General features: G+C 45.7%; 1 long non-coding RNA gene across 4 annotated transcripts in view; it reads right to left on the reverse strand.

The window, feature by feature from the left end:
- The window catches only part of LOC138749482 (uncharacterized), an 82319-nt gene that overhangs the window by 37970 nt on the left and 21372 nt on the right, over nucleotides 1–22977 (reverse strand). For 3 of the 4 annotated variants that reach the window (XR_011348684.1, XR_011348683.1, XR_011348686.1), the window contains exons 2-4: nucleotides 16913–17011; nucleotides 1489–1584; nucleotides 345–555 (exon numbers count right to left, since the gene is read on the reverse strand). This is a non-coding gene — a long non-coding RNA (uncharacterized lncRNA). Of the gene's footprint in view, nucleotides 1–344; nucleotides 556–1488; nucleotides 1585–16912; nucleotides 17012–21660; nucleotides 22249–22977 lie in introns of those variants that run through there. The other variant, XR_011348685.1, reaches the window with a different exon arrangement.

Raw genomic sequence — 22977 nt, forward strand, 5'->3', positions numbered from 1 at the left:
CTTCCTCACTGAGTTTGGATCTGGTGGTCAGGTTGCTGATGGTTTGAAGTGAACTGGAGGCTGCAGAGGCTGTGGGAGCCCTGGAGGTGACTCCATGAACATTTGGTGACTCTGAGGAGACTCTTTTGCTTCTCTTTTGCCACCGGGCAATGCTCGTGGTGAATCTTTGTCTGCCTTATGGCAGACAAGGCAATTTTGTGTAATATTGCATCCTGTTTTATTACATGATAATAAATTGAATCTGATCTGATCTGCAAACATATAAAGTAAATTACCACAATATGCCAAGATAGAAACAAAGATAATAAAAATAAACAGATGGATAAATATTCACAGTTACTCACAAACAAGAAAGTCTGCGGATGCTGGATAATTAGAACAGTCCACAAAAGAGCTGGAGGAACTCATCAGGTCACACACCATCGGTGGAAAACAAGAGGCAGTCGACAATTTGGGCCCGAGCCCTCCTCTGGAATCTTCATGGAAAATTCACAGTTGCAGTTCGAGCAAGAAAACAAGTGTCGTTTCAGTAGGGCAGACAGGTGTTTGTGGCATCTGAATCGTTTAATTTAAAAAAAATTATTTATGACAAGGTGGAAACTGATACCAGCCGTTGAAACTCGTTCCACCCAATTAGCCCTCCCACCCATTTCCACCTATAACCTCTTGCCTGGGGGCCTGTGCTTCTCTCCTTGCCCCTCCCTCACCATTTTATTCTGGCACCTGTCTGCTTTTTGTTCATATCTTGATGAAGGGCTCAAGCCCAAAACGTTGGTTATGTCTCTTTATTTTTGCTACCTAAAGAACCTGATGTGACTTACTGAGTTTCTCCAGCATTTTCGTGTAACCCACAACCCTGTACTTTTTTTTTTAGGAGGGTGGGAGGAAACCGGGGTACCCAGGTGAAAACCCACGCAGGTCAGGGGGAAGAACGCACAAATTCCTTACAGAAAGTGCTGGATTCCAACTCATGTCACTGGGGTTGTAATAGCATTGTTCTAGCTGTGTCGCCCAGTGGTCAGGGTTGGAGACTGGGTAGTTTGAGGGGGTTCAGACTGTGGATAAAAACTGTTATTGATCCATGTAGTGCTGAACTTCAGGTGACTGTACCTCTTCCCGAAGTTAACAGCGAGAAGCAGTGCATTTGCCATCCCTACTGATATTAATTCACATTGGAAGCATACGAGATTACAGATGCCGGAATCTGGAGCTGCAGGAACTCAGCAGGTTGAGCAACATCAATGGGAGAAAAAGAACTGTCCACCGTTCTGGTCAGAACCCTTCATCCAGACTGAGAGTGCAGAGACAAGGTAGCCATATAATGTATGCCCAATCCTTTCCATTCCCCTTCTGCACTCTCAGTCTTATACAAAGTTCCCCTATTTCAATGCACCATAATGTTTGGCACATTTGGCTTCACAGGTGTTTGTGTGTACTCAAGCATGTTTAATTGCTTAATTGATGCAGGTGTAAGAGAACTAGGCTTACCTCGAAGTTTTTGATCACCTTTGGAGTTCATAGTTGCCATTTTTCAACACGAGGACCAAACTTGTGCCAATGAACGTCAAAGAAGTCATTAAGAGGCTGAAAAGCAAGAATAAAACAGCTCAAACCTTCAGGTTCATGCATGAACAGAGGCTACACTACAAGATGCAAACCACGAGTTGGCCATAGAAACAGAATGACTAGATTACAGTTTGCCAAAAAGAGCCTGCTGAAGTCTGGAGAAAGGTCTTGTGGACAGATAAGCCAAGATTGACCTGTATCAGACTGATGGCAAGAGCAAAATGTGGAGGCATAAAGGAATTGCCCAAGATCCAAAGCACACCACTTCATCTGTGAAACATCTGTGGTGGGGGTATTATGGCCTGGGCATGTACAGCTGCCACAGGTACTGACACACTTATCTTGATTGATGATTTAACTGCTGTTGGCAGTAGCAAAATGAAATCTGAGGTGTATAGAAACATCTTATCTGCTCAAGTTTGAGCATATGCCTTCAAACTAATTGGAACAACGCTTCATCCTATAATAAGACAACGACCCCAAACATACTGCTACAGCAAAAAATGAGTTTTTTAAAGCTAAAAATGAAAAATTCTTGAATGGCCAAGTCAGTCACCCGATCTAAATCCAACTGCGTATCCGGAAACCCATCTGCTGAAATTCTCGAATATCCGAAAACTTTTTCGGCTGAGACATGATGTCGCAATTTGAAAAAAGTGTTGAGAATGGCTGGTCTAAATGACCGCATTATACTTCAATGCAGAAAAAGAGATAAATAATCTAAATATATATATATAAATAAATATTCATAGTTGCAGTTAGTGGAAATAAACCAGAGAATCAGAATATAGGTGCAAGGGAAGGCCATTCTGCCTTTGATCATTCAATATGATCACATGACCTCAGAAAATGTTTCAATAATGCACAGATATTTTGGTGGTTCTGGAGTAGCTATGGTTAAGGGTAGGGTAGTATAGGGAGGTTCAAGAGCTTGATAACTGTTGGGGTGGGGAGGGAGGAAGGCATCAGTGAGAAGAGATAGTGGGAACTGTGCTTAATTTGGTTCATTGATTTGAGGCAGGAAGTGATCTAACTGCATCTGGAGCTTGGGTCGCTGATGGCTTGGACTGCAGGAGGCTGTGGGAGCACTGGAGGCGAATCCATGGACATTCAGTGTCTCTGGGGGGGGACTCTCTTTTGCTTCTCTTTCTCTGGCTGTAAGGGGCACTGGGCAATTTCTCCTGATGGCAAGTCTTTGTCTGCCTTACAATAGACTAAAGGAAAATTTGTGTAATATAATTTTCTGTTTTAATTACATGACAATAAATAATCTTGAAACTTGAACTAGGCACATTTAGAGGCTGTTCATTGCATATAAAATGCTGGCTGTGTTCAGAGTCAAAAGCAAGGCAATTAACTGGGATAAAGCTGTGCCTCAGCAGCAGAAGGACATTCTGTTGCCTGACACCTTAAGGTGTTCCCAGGGCTTCCCTGAAGACCTGCTGGGTGATCTTTCTCTCTGTCACCTGCCAATGGCTCAACCATGATAAGTGATCAGGCAAAGAGGTCAGACAGAGGTGAAAAAGGACTGAGATTTGTTCCTGGCTGCGTTTATTTCCAACCTTTTTTCACATAATACACAAAAACCAAGGAGATGATTGTGGACTTCAGGAAGAAATCAGAAGAACATGAACCAGTCCTCATCAAGGGGTCAGCAGTGAAGAGGGCCAAGAACTTCAAATTCTTGGGTGTCAGCATTTGAGGATCTGTCCTGAAGCCTCCATGTTGATTCAATCACAAAGAAGGCTCGTCAACAGCTATATCTTTACTTTGTAAGTAGTTTGAGGAGATTCTGTTTGACACCAAAGACTCTCGTAAACTTCTTCAGGTGTACCGTGGAGACCATTCTGGTTGCATCACTGTCTGGTAAGGAGGTGCCAATGCTCAGGACAAGAAAAAACACTGTAGGGTTGTTAACGGCCTGTGACATCATGGGTACCAGACTTCACTACATTGAGGACATCTACAAAAGATGGTGTCTTAAGAAAGCAGCCTCTATCCTCAAGAACCCCCAACACCCAGGCCATGCCCTTTTCTCTCTGCTACCATCGGTAAAAAGGTACAGGAGCATGAAGACGAGCACTTAGGGAATACAGCACGGTTGCAGGCTCTGGGCTGTAACAGTGTGCGCTAACTGCTACCCTAACCGCGCTGCCCCGTTTTCTCCCCTCATTGTTATCATGTTCCCCCCTCGATTCCACCTCTCTTCTACACAGTCAAGGCGATATACATTAGCTGACCAACTTGTGCCTTTTCAGGATGAAATTGAAGCACCTGGAGAAAATGCAACAGGAACTGAGGCATGGCAAACTCCATACAGACTGTCGGTCTGTGGAGCCATGGGTCAACGGGTCCACAAGCTGTGCAATGGGTCCTAAGGGCCTTGCTTCATATGGGACTTAATTTATAGTGGTGTTTGTGGTAGTGGTATTAACAGTTTCAAAATCCTCACTGATGTATTTTCACGAATTAATCAAATAACGATGATCTGAGAAGAGAGAAACATGAGTTGGAGACTTTTCATCAGAACTGGGTAAAATTGGAAATGAGGAAGTAAGTAAGTGAGGACCGACACAAGCTGCTGGTGTATTGCGGTCCAAGGCCTCACGTCAATCTGCATACTACTGGAGACTGGCTCATGGGAACCAGCTATCGGAATTGGAATTAAAGAGTTCTGAGGGCATGAAGGTCTCCTGAAGGATGTTCAGGCACTGAAGGCTTCCTGATCGCGTCAGAGACGGGATCTTGAGCTTGGGTTGCTGATGGTTTGAACTGGAGTCTGTGCGGCTGCAGAGGCTGCAAGAGTACTGGAGATTAATCCACAGACACTTGGTGACTCGCTTTTGCTTCTCTTTCTCTTAATGATAGGGGCGTTGGGCAACTCAAAACGCGGCAGGCAAAAATGATCATTTCTCCTGTACCACATTTTTTGCATTGTTACGAGACAATAAAAGAAATCTTGAATGGCCAGTCAATATTCCTTTGTTTTAAATGCATTTACAATACAGCCATTGAAACCCATTACACTTAATTACACCCAATTAGACTTAATTAATCTGACAACCCCTTTTGGAACATGGGAGGAAACCCAAGCACCTGGAGAAAACCCATGCAGGTGACTGTGTGCTCAGCTCACTCCTGTTCACGTTACTGACCCCCAACAACTGCATTACCAGATCCAGCTGCAACAGTGTCATCAAGTTTTCAGATGACACAACCGTAGTCGGCCTCATCAGCCACAACGATGAGTCGCACTACAGAGAAGAGGTGGAAAATCTCATGACATGGTGCGAGAATAACAACCTGACTCTCAATGTGGACAAGATGAAGGAGATGACTGTAGACTTCAGGAGGACCAGGAATGACCACCATCCACTACATATCCAACATCTGTGTAGTAGGGAGAGAGTGGAGAGCACCAAGTTCCTTGGACTTCACTTAACTAGTGACCTATCACGGACACCCAGCATCTCCTCGCTTGTCAGGAAACCGCAACAGTGACTGCACTTCCTGAGAAGAATGAAGTGGGCAAGGCGACCGGCCACCATTATGTCACTCTTCTATAGGAGCTCTATTGAGAGCGTCCTGGCCGGCTGCATCACAGTGTGCTATGGTTGCTACAGAGTAATGGATTGGAGGTCAATCCACAGGACCATAAGAATGGCAGAGAAGATCACTGGAATTTCCCTCCCCCACATCGAGGTGATCTACCGGGATCAGTCTAAAGAGGGCTACAAAATCATTGAGGATCCCTTTGCTGAGGAACAGCTTCTTCCCACGAGCAGTGAGAATGCTGAACGCCCAAAGAACTGCTCACACTAACCATCCGAGACTCTCATAAGTACAAAACAATGTTTATTTATGTGTATACATTAATATTTGTTCTGCATATGTAATTGTTTGTCCATAGATGTGTTGTGTCTGGTTGTGTGTCTGCGTGTTTGGCACCGAGGACCAGAGAAGGCTGTTTCGTCAGGTAGTACTTGTACACTCAGTTTTCTTCAGGCTGACTTCCAGGCCAAACATTTTGGCAGTTTCCGCAAAGCAGGACTTCAAGCGCTGAAGAGCTGGCTCTGAATGGGCAACTAAAGCGGCATCATCTGCAAAGAGTAGTTCACGGACAAGTTTCTCTTGTGTCTTGGTGTGAGCTTGCAGGCGCCTCAGATTGAAGAGACTGCCATCCGTGCGGTACCGGATGTAAACAGCGTCTTCATTGTTGGGGTCTTTCATGGCTTGGTTCAGCATCATGCTGAAGAAGATTGAAAAGAGGATTGGTGCCAGAACACAGCCTTGCTTCACGCCATTGTTAATGGAGAAGGGTTCAGAGAGCTCATTGCTGTATCTGACCCGACCTTGTTGGTTTTCGTGCAGTTGGATAATCATGTTGAGGAACTTTGGGGGACATCCGATGCGCTCTAGTATTTGCCAAAGCCCTTTCCTGCTCACGGTGTCGAAGGCTTTGGTGAGGTCAACAAAGGTTCGGCTCCGAATCATGGGTCCTCTACCGGCACCACCTACGGCTCCTAGAACGCTTCCACCAGCGTTGTCTCCGCTCCATCCTCAACATCCATTGGAGCGCTTACACCCCTAACGTCGAAGTACTCGAGATGGCAGAGGTCGACAGCATCGAGTCCACGCTTATGAAGATCCAGCTGCGCTGGATAGGTCACGTCTCCAGAATGGAGGACCATCGCCTTCCCAAGATCGTATTATATGGCGAGCTCTCCACTGGCCACCGTGACAGAGGTGCACCAAAGAAAAGGTACAAGGACTGCCTAAAGAAATCTCTTGGTGCCTGCCACATTGACCACCGCCAGTGGGCTGATAACGCCTCAAACCGTGCATCTTGGCGCCTCACAGTTTGGCGGGCAGCAACCTCCTTTGAAGAAGACCGCAGAGCCCACCTCACTGACAAAAGGCAAAGGAGGAAAAACCCAACACCCAACCCCAACCAACCAATTTTCCCTTGCAACCGCTGCAATCGTGTCTGCCTGTCCCGCATCGGACTTGTCAGCCACAAGCGAGCCTGCAGCTGACGTGGACTTTTTACCCCCTCCATAAATCTTCGTCCGCGAAGCCAAGCCAAAGACAAAGACTTGTACACTCAGATGACAATAAACTTGACTTGTCTTGAGAGAGAATGTAGAAACTTCTTACAGACGGTGCCGGATTTGAAGCCTGGTCACTGATGCTGCGATGGCATTGCGCTAACCGCTACTCTAACCGATCCCAAAATGTTGACTGTCTATTTCTCTCCACGGATGCTGCCTGACCCGCTGAGCCCCTCCAGCTTCCATTTGCTCACGTACTATTGCGCAGCAGAGAAAAATTGATGATGGCCTAAGGAAAACAGTGGTGACCAGGCTGGAAGGCTGTGATGCACCTCATCAGGAAATAAAGTCCTGTTCCTCAAGTCAACGTACAACTTGGTCAGAAGGGTGAAAGATGCTAAGAGCAAGAATGTCAAATGAACCACGAGATGGGGTGAATTATTAAAAACATAAGTGCATGGGTTTCCTCTGGGTACTCCGGTTTCCTCCCACCCTTCAAAAACATAAGATTGTAGGTTAATTGGTGTATTTTGGCGGTATGGGCTCATGGGCTGGAAGGCCCTTCCAGTCCTGTGGGGTCGAAATTTAAATTTGAATTATTACATTCATTCAAGACGAACACGCAGCACAATGAGCTTGACTATTCAACAGATGGCAGATGAGTATTGGATGTACATCAGGAGACAGTCTTGCCTACAGGTTGCGGTCTCAGCTCTTTGTAGATTCATTCCCCAGCTCCCTGCCACCCAGTCCCTTCACTTTGAGTCACTTCTTCCACAAGAACCCCACTGAGATTCATTGATATTTAAACAGTCATCCTCAGAACTCGGAAATGACTCACATTCTCATCAGTGAAAGGCAGGACAGCCCACACACAAGCAGACAAACAGTAAACACTTTGCTGGATTTGTTCAGTACACCACAGCCCTATCATTTCCAGGATCTTATGTCAGCCACTGTTAGTTGCATCGGTTGGGAAGGTGTGTTTAATTGCAAAAAAAAAGTCCATCCAGCAGATCTTTCACGGGGAAAAGTTTTGAGAATGTCTGTCAATGGCTGGGAGCCTCGTCCCTTGAAATCAATGATTTTTTTCAGTAAAGTTATTTCTAACTAACTCTTCAGGACTCGAGTGGAAATTCTGCAATCACCTGCCAAGCTGCAACCCTCTCCCAGCGAGCTGTCATGGAACTCAGCTCATCTCTGGCCTGTTTGCCATAATAAGAGTTCTGTGCCTTGAAGGGAATGGGACCTTGCAATCTGAAAGGTCAACCCCTTTCTTGAGAGCTTGTCATTATTTTGTCTCTTTATCTCATGTTAGCAAGGGACAACTCAATGGGAAAGCAAGGGATGCCACTGCCTCACAGCACCAGTGAGCCCTGGTTCTACTCTAACTTCCAGCGCTGTGTCCTCTGTTCAACCACATGGATATACCCCTTCAGGTACTCCTCAAAGATGAGCTGGCTCTTGCAGTAATGGCTGCCATAAATTAGCCCCAGTGTGGTGAGAGAATTAGGGCCAATTAATGGGTGAGTGTTAGAGAGAAATAAGTGGGGGCATGGGAGTGACAGATTTACCCTGGAAATTTGATGGGCTGAATGTACTTTGTCAAAATGGCAGCACTGCCAAAGCTGTAGTAACAGCAGCTGGAGTGGACCTTTGGAGAGAGGGGAGCAGAGTCACAGCTCTCCCGCAGGGTCAACCCTCCAAGTCCGTCTGCCATCAGATCTGAACAGAGTTTTAACGGCCTGTAAGTGGAGCCGATGGTGGTTTTATTAGAAAATACTGCAATCGTGGGGTCTGTACCCAAGATGACGGCACCTATGATCGGCAGTAGCCACAAGGGATTACAGACTCCGGGGAAGCAGAGGACTGGTGCAGGGCTCCAGAAAACGAGGAGACCACCCCCTCCCCCCCCCCCCCACCCAACTGGTTGAGAAGGAGAAGCAGAGGAAATGACACACAGGATGGTGACCACATTAGCAGCCCAGTGAGGGGCTCTGAGGCTGAAGAACACACAGGCAGCAGGCTGTTGGTGACTCGAGGTGAGAAACTCATGCAGGCTGTGGGCTGCTTCTGACTGCGGTCGAGAGATTTAGTCATTTAAATTTAGACATGCATGCAGCACGGTAACAGGTCATTTCAGTCCATGAACCTCTGTTGCCCTATTACACTTGACCAGTGGGAGGAGCTCCCCGGGGAAAACCCACACAGATAGCGCAGGTTTTGAACCCGGTCCCAATCACTGGGGTTGTAACAGCATTGCACAAACTACTTCACTAACCATGCTCTCCCTACTGGACGACGAACTGCTGGAGCCTGGCTCAAGATTGGCTAAAGGGATACCAGGTATCAGAACTGGGATGCGAGAGGGTGCCGAGGGCGCTGAAGTGTTGGAGGTTCGGATCTGGAGCTTGGGCTGCTGATGGTTTGAATTGGATTCTGTGTGGCTGCAGGAGCTGCTGGAGTGCTGGAGGAGAATCCACTGAGACTCGGTGACTCTGAGGTGTTTCTTTCTTGCTTCTTTTTCTCTGACTGTAAGAGGCACTTCAGGCAATTTCTGGCAAACCTTGTCTGCCGAAAAAGAAATTTTGTGCAGTACAGGGAGTCCCCGGGTTATAAACAAAATCCGTTCCTACGTCTGTCTTTAAGTTGAATTTGTAGATGTCGAAACAGGTAAATACAGTTCCTATTTAGCATCAGTCAAATGTTTATCTTTGTACTGTAAAAAAAATTAAATAAAAAGTTCTTAAAACGGAATAAAAAAGAAAAATGATCACGATTCAAAGTTAACACACTCTCGTTCCACTGATGTCTTGCATACTGGAAGGGGCATTTGTGAGGTACGAATTGGGGGCACAATTTGATCGTAAGTACGAGTTGTCCATAAGCTGGACATTTGTAATCAAAGGACTCCCTGTATTGCATGGTCTTTATTACATAACAATAACTTGAATCTTTAATTTTGAATCAGAGAGAAAAAGGTGAAAATTAACACTTTAAAGTTACAGCATGGTCTACAATTATTTGCTCTCATTTCCTGTTTAAAATGAGAGCTGTCGTGATTGTAGAAGGTGGGAGGTATCACCTTGCTCTTATTTAACAGAACACTTACTGACCCTAACCCCCAGCATCAGGCTCCTTGCCCTCATCTTAACCCTGTGCATCACTGCTCCCCCAACTCTCGTCTGAGAACTGGACTTACACCTTTCATGCAAACCCAGTTAGGGGCGAATAATGGCGTCTAGGTGTGCAAAAAACAACGGAGAAGTGAATCAGATGAATGGGGGGGGTGGATACACACATAATTATCCATCCATTTTCACGCTCCCACCTTAACTCACAGGATAATACCTAAAGGCAGAAGGAACAAAGGACATCCTTTCTCTTTGAATTGCACTTGCACTATCCTGTATTTTAGTGGAGAGAAGGGTGGCCACAATAAAGTTGAGGACGTGCCTCAATCAGCTGTGAAGCAGCATATAGTACATGTATATATGAATGTACATCTGACAGCAATAGCCTTGGGGTAAAGCATTGGAGGGAGAACTCTTAAAGGGGAAACAACTCTCATTTTAAACAGTAAATAGGCTCTTTCAGATGGCCTGAACACCCTCTTGTAAAGCCGCATAATCTACCCCCTTTGCTGTAAAGACGTACTCATCTGAATGGGCAGGTGACTCCAAGGTGCCGATGCCAACTCTCCTCTGGGAGGGATAATCGCTCCGCCGACCCACCTGAACATGAAGCTGCTGTAAGCGGCTGCCTGACAGCACCACCCTGCCCCGCTCCCTGACAGCCTCTGTCCTGCTGCCTGATAGTCCCCCACCTCGCTGCCTGACAGCCTCTGCCCCACTGGGGAGGGGAGGTCAGTGAGAGCCGACGGGGCAGGGGCAACCATCAGAGGACGTCAGGGCAGGGGCGGCTGTTGGGGCAGGGGTGGCCAGCTAGGGACAGCTGGTGTGGGCTGTCACAGCCTGGCTGGCTGCTCCTGCACTGAGGCTCAAAACGCGGCAGAGCAATGGCCTTCTTCCATACCCATAATCCCCCACACAGCTGGAACTGTTGTGGGAATTATGGGTAGGGAAAACGGCCATTGCTATGCTGCATATTTATGTCGGATGGCGCTGTGGCACCAGTTGCCCCGCTTCCATCAGATCCGGAGGTGCCACGAGGCACCTCTGGATTTGAATAGGCTCTTTCAGGTGTACCAGTTAACACTGCAGCAGCCTTTTAGGGCTGCCACCTGAATGGTGCGTTTGCAGTTTTAAATCTGCTCCTGTCACCGGCCTCAAGGCAGAGGGCCACCTGAAAGGGCCTAATAAGAGCAAATAGCACTTGGCAACAAAGATTTTGCTCTTGAACACTTTTAGGTGTATTTTATGGACTTTGGGTAGCTGATCATGAAAATCACCTTAAAAATTTCCTGTCATATTTTTTTTAGATATAACCTATTTTTGTGATTTCCTGTCACTCTTAAGTCTAATTCAAGCTTCCAAAACCATAAAGTGCATCATGTAATTGAAAATTATTTTTCTGCATTTGGACTTGGACGTCTTCCCAGCTGATTTTGGTGCAGTCAGTGACGAACACGGTGAAATGACTCACTAGGACATTGCGACCGTGGAAAAGCGGTATCAGGGCAACTGGAATCCATCAATGCTGGACTCTGACACAAGAGGCATCAGATGCTGAGTAAAAATGAAAATCAGCGGAAAAGCATTGAACTAATGCAATGTGTCAGCTTCATTATGTAATTAAACATGTTAAATTCAATATAAGGTAATTTAATGTTTCTTCAACATGATACATCAAACCTGAAATGATCTTTATGTTTATATTTTTGTCTATCATATTCCCCAATTTTTTTTCAGGAAGCAAACCTTTTGTAAAGATTTGTTCTCCAGTGTAATTGCAGAACTTCCTATGACTTTCAAATGTGCAAGTACTGGAATTTCCCTCCCTAAATCGCTCTTTCTCTGTCTTTTGTGGCGCATTCCCTCGTGCACAACTTTCTCACATGAGGCTCAGTGAAGTGTGCGAAGGTTTTGCTGTTGTTTTCATTAAAGAATCTGAGGATGATTTAATTTTTCCTCAGAGTTCATATTCTTAGCACAGCAGGACAAAAATGCACTGCTGCTACAGGAAAGGTTGATCTTGGAAATTTAATTCTAATCCCTCCCACACTCCGCCCACCTTATTGGAGTGTGAGTTCGAGCTTTGGAGCTACAACTACAGGGATTAACTCATGCTTTATGAATCTTCTGTAAAAGAGAAATAAAGCCCATGGAGTGTACAAAGATGAGATTTTGCTCTCTCCCTTGTGACTTCCCACCAACTGTTCAGATTGAACTAAGTTTTTGATCAGGCTACGATTCTATCTGCCCATTTAGCATGCAAAATACACAATGAATATGTCCATAATTATAAATATAGAAAATGTGTTTCTTGTTATTAATTATTTGATACAAGTTATAGTTATTGAGGTACATAGTGCACAAAGAGGCTATTCAGCTCACTGTGTCTGGCCAACCATCAAGCTCCCATCCTTATTTAATTTCCTGGGAGTCGATGTTTCAGAAGACCTCTCCTGGAGTCAAGATATTGGGACAACCTTAAAGACGGCCTGTTATTTCTGAAGAGCCTGAGAAGACTGGGCATGTCATCAAATACTCCATCAAACTTCTACAGGTTCCCTGTCAGAAAAATTTTAAGAATTAAAATTTAATTTGCAACATGGTAGAAGCAAATTCCAGCCAATTAGCCTACCAATCCCATTATATTCCTGAAGAGTGGGAGGAAAATAATTTTTTAAAAATAGGAGGGGAATGGAGAGATATGGTCGGGGTACAGGTCAATGAGACTAGGTAGAATAATGGTTTGGCACATATTAGAAGGGCTGAAGGTTATTTTTCAGTCCTGTAGTGTTCTATGGTTCCAGTGTTCCCATCCTGTTGCCTGCAGAGACTGGAGGGCTAGAGTTACAAGGAGAGGTTTGATAAGCTGGGTCTTTATTCCCTCGAGCAGGGGAGGCTGAGGATTGACCTGATAGAGGTTTATAAAAGTCGTAAGGGGCATGGATAATTTATTTTTCTCAGGGTAGACAATTCTAAAGAGTTAAATGAGTGGGGGAGAGAGATGTAAGAGGGAACTGAGGAGCAATTTTTTCACACAGAAGGTGGTCTGCATCTGGAATGAGCTGCTAGACCATTGAAGTAGGCACAGTTTACATTTGGACAGATATATGGATAGGAAGGGTTTCAAAAGATACAGACCAAATGCAGACAAATGTGACTATCCTAGGATATCAACATGGACTAGTTGGGCCTGTTCCATGCTGTGTGACTCTAAGCAATTACAACAACCTGCATTTATAGAACACCTCCAACAATGAATCATCACATGAGTGATTAACTGCAAAGGGATGTTAGGGTAGGCACGTGAAAGCTTGGTTAAAGACAGTATTTTAAAGATGGAGACTATTGGGGAGAAATTTCCCTTTGGACAGTCCTGAATCATGCATCAAAACACAGAAATGCTGGAGGAACTCAGCCGGCCTCGCAGCGTCCACAGGAGGTAAAGATGTTTTGGGCTGCTTGCGCCCTTCTGCAAGGTTTGAATGAAAAAAGGCAGGCATCTGAATTTAAGGCTGGGGAATGAAAGGGGGAAGAATGGGAGGGGGAGGCTTCCAGACCAACAGACAAAAGGGGTTAATTGGATCTGATAAAGGAGAGGTGAGAATTTATTATGGCTCTGTAAAAGGAGTCAGAGGGAAAAGGGGAGTGAGGGAAGTAGACAGGGGAAGATGATGATAAGGGAAGTAGTTTAACAGAAAATGAGAAGTCAATGTTCATGCCATCCAATTGAAGGGTGCTCAGATGGAAGATGAGATGTTGTTCCTTCAATTTATGGGTGGTCTCAGTCTGGCAGTGCATGAGACCATGGACAGACATGTCAGCAAGGTAATGGGATGGAGAATTAAAATGGGTGGCCATTGGGAGATCTACTCTACTGCAGTGGACAGAGCCGAGGTGCTCAATGAAGCGATCTCCCAGTCTGATTCCAGACTCTCTGATGTAGAGGGAGCACCGGATGCAGCAGATGACCCTTGCAGATTCACAAGTGAAGTGTTGCCTCACCTGTAAGAATTGTTTGGAGCCCGAATGGCACTGAGGGAGGAGGTATGGGCGCAAGTGGAGCAAGCGTGGGTGCCAAGGGGGCGATTGGTGGGAAGGGAGGAGTGGACAAGGGAGTCATGGAGGGAGAAGTCCCTGCGGAAGGCAGAGAGGGGGAGGAGTAGGGAAGCTGTGAATGGTAGTGGGATCACGCAGTAGGTGGCGGAAATGGCGGAGGAGGATCTGCTGGACGCGGAGGCTGGTGGGGTGGTAGGTGAAATCCTGTCGATGTGAGTGGAGGCAGAGGGGGCCAGGGCAGATGAGCGGATAATGGAGGATATGCAGGTGAGTGCTGAGTTGTAAGGGGAATCCACATTGTGGATACTCCTCAACTCCATACATTCTCTGGTTTCAGCCACGAGTTATCACCCCCATTTATTTGTGAGCCATCTTTCCCCATCCCCTGACAAGGGACAATCTAATAGTCAAAGGGTGATGTGGCATGACTGCATGAAGACCATTTTCTAGCATAATGAACCGTACATTAATGTCACACAGTGTGATGAGTTGCAGTACAGTGATTCCACTAAATATAGAGGCAGATCCGCAGCTCTGCCTGATTCCCTAAGTGAATGCAGATCAGCAAACTTGTCACCCCAGGAGAATGGAGTTTAATAGGCTGGCCTGAGTACAGTTTGCAGCCACGTCGAGGTCATCCTTGCTTTGTTTACCAGAAGCTCTGACTTCCCCACAACGTTACAGATAACTGCTTGGGTTTCATCCCTCCAGGAATTGCTGGTGATTGGCATTTCCTGATCTCTGGATCTTTCCTGGAGATCTGTCGCCTGCCTGCTTTGTGCCTGACCAGAAAACAGTTCGGAGACTGGCTGGTTCCGAGCACAACTGGCCACTTTTCACATTTTGGATGGAAGTATTGAACTGTGGAAGGAAAGTCAGCTCTCAGGCCTGTTAAATGTAATCCTACTGACAGATGCATTTCACAACCTGATTCTCTCACAGTTCCAGATACAGTCACGGAGCTGTAACTCACAGACATAAACCAACCCATCTAAAATTCTGGCCCTGTGCCTGCATTTGGTTAATAGCCTTCCAAATCCTTCCGATCCATTGAACGTCACAATTATGCTTGCTTCTATATTTTCCTCTGGTAGCTCATTCCAGATATAGACCACCCTCTGAGTGAAAAAGCTGCCTCTCATGTCCTGCTTAAATCCCCGGCCCACTTGTTCCCCTCCTCCCACTCCAGTCTCCCCAACACCCTTTCTCGTGCCCTCCCTCCCATATCCACATGACATCCTGCCTGTAGACGTACTCCTCCCTTTGCCCCTCCTCCCTGCCATTTTATTCAGGCGCCTGCCTACATATTGACCATACCGTGATGAAGGGCTCAGGCCCAAAATGTCCATCATATCTTTAACTTTACAATGTCAAGTATGCTCTGTGGTCCGCTGAGTTTCACCAGCATTGTGGTTTCCTCCTTGAATCACTCCTCCCTCACCGTAAACCCTCTTCTCCTGGTATCGCCTGCCCTGGGGACAAAAACTGGTGAGCATTCACTTTATCTGTGCCCTTCATGATTTTATAAAACTCCATAAGTTCACCCCTCTGCCTCCCATGCTTCTAGGAATAAAGATCAATCAACTTAACCTTACCCGAATACACAAGCTCTCTGTCTTGACAAGATTTTGATGAATCTTCTCTGCACCCCTCCCAACTTTGTGATATTCTTCTTCGGTCAACCAGAACAGCACACACTCTGGCCATCACCATGCACAGTTATATTCTATTCATGCAACAGTTATTTAGGGGCATGGCATTATAGAGGCATGGAGATACAACACAGAATAGGCAATTCAGCCTATCTCACTGACTGTTAACTAATCCCATTCCCATTGATTTACCCCAAGATTCTACCACTCACACACTCGGTGTCATTTACAGTGGCCAATTAGTAAAAACACTGAAATGCTGGAGGAACTCAGCAGGAGGTAAAGATAGATAACCAAGCAAAAAGCAGACAGGTAGCCTGAACAAAAATGCAGTGGAGGGGAGGAGGCAAGGGGGAGGAGCACAGGCCGACTGCTAAGAGGCCACAGGTGGACATGGATAGGAGGACAGGAGAGAAAAGCTGCTCAGGCAGAGGGTGACAAACATTTGAAAAAAATGCACATTCTGATAAATGGGATATTTATGGAGGTAAGATTGGATCGATTAGGACTTTGCAAGAGAGTTCATAAAATCTGATTCATTTGAAACACAGTAAATCACAGAATTCAGCCCAAAATTTTCAATCTCTAAAAAGCTAACACCAAAAAAATCCCTCTTGATTATTTTTTCCAGCTTGCAGCTTTTCCTTAACAGAACACTTTTTCTTCATTTGCAGCCAAATCCCTCTTCACATCAATCTTCCACCAGATTACCCAGTGCTTCCTGCCTTAGCTAGGTTTCTGCATCCCAACCTTGTCACTCTCCCCTTCTTTGCCACCAGAATCTCAATGTATCCTGTTTCCTTATAATCTTATCTCTTGTCCCAGTCTTTTTTTTCCCTGTAACCAGTCTTTATGTCTCAATGTTCACATCAGTCTCTATCCCGGCCTTCGATTCTTATCTTCCTGGAGAAGGTTCAGCTCTGTCCTGGTCTTTGCCTGCTTCTTGTGTGTATGTCGACACCTCCACATTGATGGCTTCTTAAAAGAAGCAGGAGAGGTGTTTTTTTAGTGGGTCCAGTGGTGCACCGGTCAGCCTTGCTGCTTCAGAGATCCAGGCACCTTGGCTACAGTCATGTGGAGATCACACATTCTCTCCAATATCACACACTTCACACACTTCTGGAATTCTGGTGGAATTCTTTGGTGCAGGTGAATGGATCAGAAATGTCAGAGGGAAGTTGATCGGCACGCATGGGAGAGAATAAATTATAGTACAGGGAAGTAAGAAGAGGGGAATGGGACTAAAATGGTTAAGCGTGGACCCGATAGGCAGAAGGCTGCTTCAATTTCATTACATCTGAAATATAAGATACATTCTTTAGATGTAGATTTAGATATCAGATTTATTGCCAGAGCACATACAACCCTGAGATTCTTTTTCCTCCAGGTGAGGTAGAATGACCACTTACTGCTGCCCAATGTTCAGTGAAACGCACAATAGAATGGGCCTTACCTTCTGGAATAGTTCATACATCAGCAATGGTGGAATGATGGGGCAGACTCGATGGGCTGATTTGCCTAACTCCACTCCTACATCTTCTGGTCTTAACATCTGCAAGGCAAAGATACACAACTGACCTACTCTCTGAATGCAAACCTCCTATAAATGTCCACTTTTCAGGAAAACCATTAGATCTTAAAGGAACATAATGAACCTTAAGGCAGGTGTTGGTGGATTTAAATCCACAACAATACAGGGAGGAATATGTTTATTGTTCTGGAAGCCCTGTTAGTTTTTGACTGCTACTGTGCCCCCCACCTATAAGGCAGCGAGGATAATGTGTGCTCTGAATTGCCAAAAGCCAGGCTTTCTGAGTGTCAGACGCTCACTGAGGTTTGTGGTTTTCTGAAGATACCATGCTGTCACTGTAACCACTACTAAAATATCTATCAGGCTGCTACTCTCTCTTTTTAGTTGCACAGAAACAAGCCCCCTGCCCATTAGCCCTCTGGCCCACAAGCCCTCTGGCCCACAAGCCCTCTGGCCCACAAGCCCTCTGGCCCACAAGCCCTCTGGCCCACAAGCCCTCTGGCCCACAAGCCCTCTGGCCCACAAGCCCTCTGGCCCACAAGCCCCCGGCCCACAAGCCCCCGGCCCACAAGCCCCCGGCCCACAAGCCCCCGGCCCACAAGCCCCCTGGCCCACAAGCCCCCTGGCCCACAAGCCCCCTGGCCCACAAGCCCCCTGGCCCACTAGCCCCCTGGCCCACTAGCCCCCTGGCCCACTAGCCCCCTGGCCCACTAGCCCCCTGGCCCACTAGCCCCCTGGCCCACAAGCCCCCTGGCCCACAAGCCCCCTGGCCCACAAGCCCCCTGGCCCACAAGCCCCCTGGCCCACTAGCCCTCTGGCCCACTAGCCCTCTGGCCCACAAGCCCTCTGACCCACAAGCCCTCTGGCCCACAAGCCCATGCTGCCCAAGTCCACCCATGTGACCAACTAAGCTACAACCTCTACATGTTTTGGAGGGTGGGAGAAAGCCAGAGTTCCCTGAGGAAACCCACACGCACATTGGAGAATGTTACAATTCCCTATTAGACGGCACTGGCTTTGAAGCTGGGCCACTGACGCTGTAATGGCACTGCGCCAACCATTTTGCTCCACACAGTCAGGCATCAAAAAATTATAACTGAGGGCATTTATCAGTTCACCATTGTTTCAATAAAATGTTATTGGGTCTGTTTAGAGGCTAATATTAAGGCTTGTAATAAAATGGCAACTAGGTTGTCTCATAGCCTTGACTGAGATTCAGTGCTAAAATTGCTGAACTTTGTGCAGCGATACTTGTTTACTGCTTGGTCTTATCTGTTCTGCAAATTTTATTTTGTTTTCAGCATGTGGTAACTTTTGAACCAAGTTGGAGATCTTGGTTCCAAGTACTGTAAGGGATATGGTCACCAAATCGTGGGAAGGATCTCACTGGCCTTGAGCACAAACAAGTTGGTTCCAGGTATCAGAGTTAAGGTTACCAAGAAGGATTCCATTGGAAACTAAAGGAAACTTTCAAGTGATTGGCTAAGTGATTCTATAGTTGTCAACATTGGAGTGTTACAAGGGTCAGATATATTCCACACTTTAAAAAAAACAAATGCTTTAACACTTTCATTTCCTCCTTGTGCACCAAGGCATCTCTGATCTTGATCTCTCTTCCAACAAACATTGTGCTAACTCCTTAACCTTAACCCTTACCCATTCTCTGGTGTGGAGGTGCCAGTGCACAGGACAGAAAAACATGGTGGCCACCAAGGTCAGCTCTCATGAGACCTCCTTGTTGCCATTAATTTTGACGCATTGCCACCCCCCCTCCACCCCTGCCAGATGCCATTTTGTGTAGACACGCCCCTGGGCCGGGGGACCTGCACGGGCTGCTGGTGACTTGCAGTCAGGGGACCCTCACAGGCTGCAGGCTGCTGGAGACTGGCTCATGCGAACCAGTTATCGGAGTCAGGAGTCAAGAGGGTGCTGAGGACAAGAAGGGCTCCCGAAGGGCCCCCGAACGCCCTCGGGCACTGACAGCTTCCCAATCATGTCAGAGGTTTGGATCTGGAGCCTGGGTTGCCGAAGGATTGAACAGGAGTCTGTGCAGCTGCATGCAGGAGGGCTGGAGGCGAATCCACGAACACTCAGTGGCACTGAAGGGATTTTCTTTTGCTTCTCTTTCCCTTGTTCTGTAAGGGCGCCGGGTGACAATAATAGTGACTCTTTGTCTGCCTTATGGCAGGCAGAAGGCAATTTCATGTAATATTATTACATGACAATAAAATAATCTTGAATAATGTTCTTCTCAAACATCTGAGGATATTTAAAAAACTAAATAAGCACAAATTACTGCATCCTATATTTTATTTCTTCCTTCCAAGATTAAAGTATTTCATGATTTCTAATGAGACATTCCAGTTCACCTTCATCATTTTAATGGACCTCAACTTCATTGAGTTAAAATATGTATAATCAGTTCCTAATATTTTCCTTACAATCTTCTGGATTTTTTCTCTCTCTCTGTTCCTCATATTACTTGTCAAACCTCTTCTTTGGCTTGGCTTCGCGGACGAAGATTTATGGAGGGGGTAAAAAGTCCACGTCAGCTGCAGGCTCGTTTGTGGCTGACAAGTCCGATGCGGGACAGGCAGACACGATTGCAGCGGTTGCAAGGGAAAATTGGTTGGTTGGGGTTGGGTGTTGGGTTTTTCCTCCTTTGCCTTTTGTTCGTGAGGTGGGCTCTGCGGTCTTCTTCAAAGGAGGTTGCTGCTCGCCAAACTGTGAGGCGCCAAGATGCACGGTTTGAGGCGTTATCAGCCCACTGGCGGTGGTCAATGTGGCAGGCACCAAGAGATTTCTTTAGGCAGTCCTTGTACCTTTTCTTTGGTGCACCTCTGTCACGGTGGCCAGTGGAGAGCTCGCCATATAACATGATCTTGGGAAGGCGATGGTCCTCCATTCTGGAGACGTGACCCATCCAGCGCAGCTGGATCTTCAGCAGCGTGGACTCGATGCTGTCGACCTCTGCCATCTCGAGTACTTCGACGTTAGGGGTGTAAGCGCTCCAATGGATGTTGAGGATGGAGCGGAGACAACGCTGGTGGAAGCGTTCTAGGAGCCGTAGGTGGTGCCGGTATCCTATATTTTATTTCTTCCTTCCAAGATTAAAGTATTTCATGATTTCTAATGAGACATTCCAGTTCACCTTCATCATTTTAATGGACCTCAACTTCATTGAGTTAAAATATGTATAATCAGTTCCTAATATTTTCCTTACAATCTTCTGGATTTTTTCTCTCTCTCTGTTCCTCATATTACTTGTCAAACCTACTTTTTAAAAAAAATATAATGTACCTAATTCTACAGATTCCAAGATTTTTTCATGATTATTTGTTGAAAAGCTTTCGTTTCTTCCTGGTTCCTCCTTACACATGCCTGCTTAACCTCAGGGGATCCGAAGTAGGCTTTAAAGCAGCCATTTAAGGGGACCATAGAATGGCAGAAACCAGAAAGGATCATATGCATCTCCATACTACAGAACTAGAAGAGTGATGGAGAGGATCACTGGGGTCTTCCTCACCACTCTCCCCCCCCCACATCCCATCGATGAGATTATGGTCTGAAGAGGGTACGCAAAATCATTGAGGACCCCTTCCACCCTGCACACAGCATCTTTCAGCTGCTCCCATCGGGAAAGAGAAACAGGAGGATCAGACTGAGGAACAGTTTTTCCCATGGGCTATGAGAATGCGAAACGACCAAAGGAGCTGCTCACATGACCAACTGAGACTACTATTTATGAAACAATTTGTATATATGTGTATTTGTCCTGCCTATGTATGGCTTGTCTGTATGTGTGTTATGCCTGTTCTTTTTGTAATTCTTTATTTATCGCACTATGAACCATATCAACCAATATACAGATGCATCTCTTTAAATATTCACAATGACATTTTCTCTTTTTCCCTCCCATCCCTCCCTTCCCCTTCCCACTCCCCTCCAAAAACAGTAAATATTGGACATATAAAATACAATAAAACAATATCTTTATACAAAAGGAATACAAACTAAAAAGACGTATCATCTCCTTATTCACATTAAATCTGATCGTGTTTATCTTCTTATCATTTGAGGTGGTGGTGGTCCGAGGCCTGCTCTTTCTGTTATGTTCCATATATGGTTCCCAGGTTTTTTCAAACATTGTAACTTTGTCTTTTAAATTATACGTGATTTTTTCCCCCAATGGGATACATTTAAACTTGGTTATATATTCCGTTAATGTTTATAGTCATATAGTCCAACGTGGCCATCTTGTATCTTTATTTTCACTTCCGCCTCTTCACCACCTCCATCCCCTTTTTTTTCCATTACTGTTCTTTAAGTTTTCCTTTTTAATCTCAATATATGACAAAGCACTTAAGACATGAAATGCCCCAACAATCCCCACAAGCAATAACCCTTTAACCCCAAATGAACCTCCCCTCCTTGGATTGCCCCTTGTCCCTTGACGGCAACCACAACTCCCCTTTCCATTTGGTTTGCGAACTTACTCGCAAGCATCAACCGATTTCGCAGTAACTGTTATCCTCCCCCCCAGCCCCCCCAGAGAACACTATTTTCCTATACCTGTAACAAAGCTCTCTCTCTTTTTGTCCCCCTTCTTCCCCTTCTCTTATCCATCTTAAAATCTTTATATATACATTATCTTTACTTTATATTTTTACCTATTTTTGTATATTTTCTTGCCGGTCTTCCTTCTTGTCACTCCTCCTCCTCTCTTCTCCTGTCCTGCAAATGTTCAGCAAATTCTTGGGCTTTATTTGTGTCCAAGAACAGTCTATTCCGTTCCCCAGGAATGAATACTTTGAGTACTGCTGGATGTCTTAATATAAAGTTATAACCTTTCTTCCATAAGATTGTTTTCGCCGTGTTGAATTCCTTCCTCTTCTTTAAAAGTTCGAAGCTTATGTCTGGGTAAAAAAATATTTTTTGTCCCTTGTATTCCAACAGCTTATTGTCTTCTCTAACCTTCCCTGCTCCAGTATGTTTTCTCTTGTCATATATCTTAGAAGTTTTACCACTATGAATCTCGGATTTTGGTGTGGTGGTGATTTCAGTACTAGTGCTCTATGTGCCCTTTCGATTTCTATCTCTTCATGTGAATCTGTCGTTCTCAGCACCTTCGGGATCCATCCTTTTATAAATTCCTCCATATCTGATCCTTCTTTGCCTTCTTTCAGGCCCACTATTTTTATGTTGTTTCACCTACTGTAGTTTTCCAATACGTCAATTTTTTGTGACAATAAATCTTGTGTCCCTTTAATTTTTTTTTCGCTCTCTTCCAACTTCCCTCATAAATCATTTATCTCCATCTCTACAGCAGCTTCTCGTTCCTCCACATTTTCTACTCTTCCCTATTTCAGTCATGACCAACTCTAAGCTTTGCATCCTGTCTTCAGCTCTTTTCATTTTTCTTTTGATTGAACTAAATTCTAATGATGGCCATTCTTTTAATGACCTCATTTGTTCTTCAAAAAAGGCTTTATCTAAATTTTGTCCTTCTATCTTACCTTCTTCTTTCCTTTGAAATTCTTGGTCTTCTTCCTCCTCCTGTGTCTGTATCTATGTCTGTGTCTTCTTCTTCTTCTCTTCTCTGTATCTGGATATCATCCTTCTCTGGTGAGCTGTTTCTGTATCCTTGCTGGGCCTCCAGCTGCTGTTGGGCCTCCTGCTGCAGGTCGACGCGATGTTGGGCCTCCCGCTGCAGGCCGACCCACTGCTAGGCCCCCTGCTGCAGACCGACCCGCTGCTGGGCCTCCTGCCGCAGGTCGTTCCCCTGCCGGTCGCCCTGTTACCGCTCACCCTCTTCCAACCCCTCATTCTCTTTCTCACCACTCTTCTTTTCTTCTTTCTTGCTTACTTCCCCCAGCTGAACGCCCCGATACTGGGCGTCTCTCAGCTGGCTGCTCCGCAGCTGGCCGCTCCTCAGCTGAGTCCCCCTCCCACCGGCATTAAACTTTTCTTTTACTTGCGCACGTGCA

The sequence above is a fragment of the Narcine bancroftii genome, chromosome 14 (genome assembly GCF_036971445.1).
Source record: "Narcine bancroftii isolate sNarBan1 chromosome 14, sNarBan1.hap1, whole genome shotgun sequence".
In the NCBI taxonomy this organism is placed as follows: Eukaryota; Metazoa; Chordata; class Chondrichthyes; order Torpediniformes; family Narcinidae; genus Narcine; species Narcine bancroftii.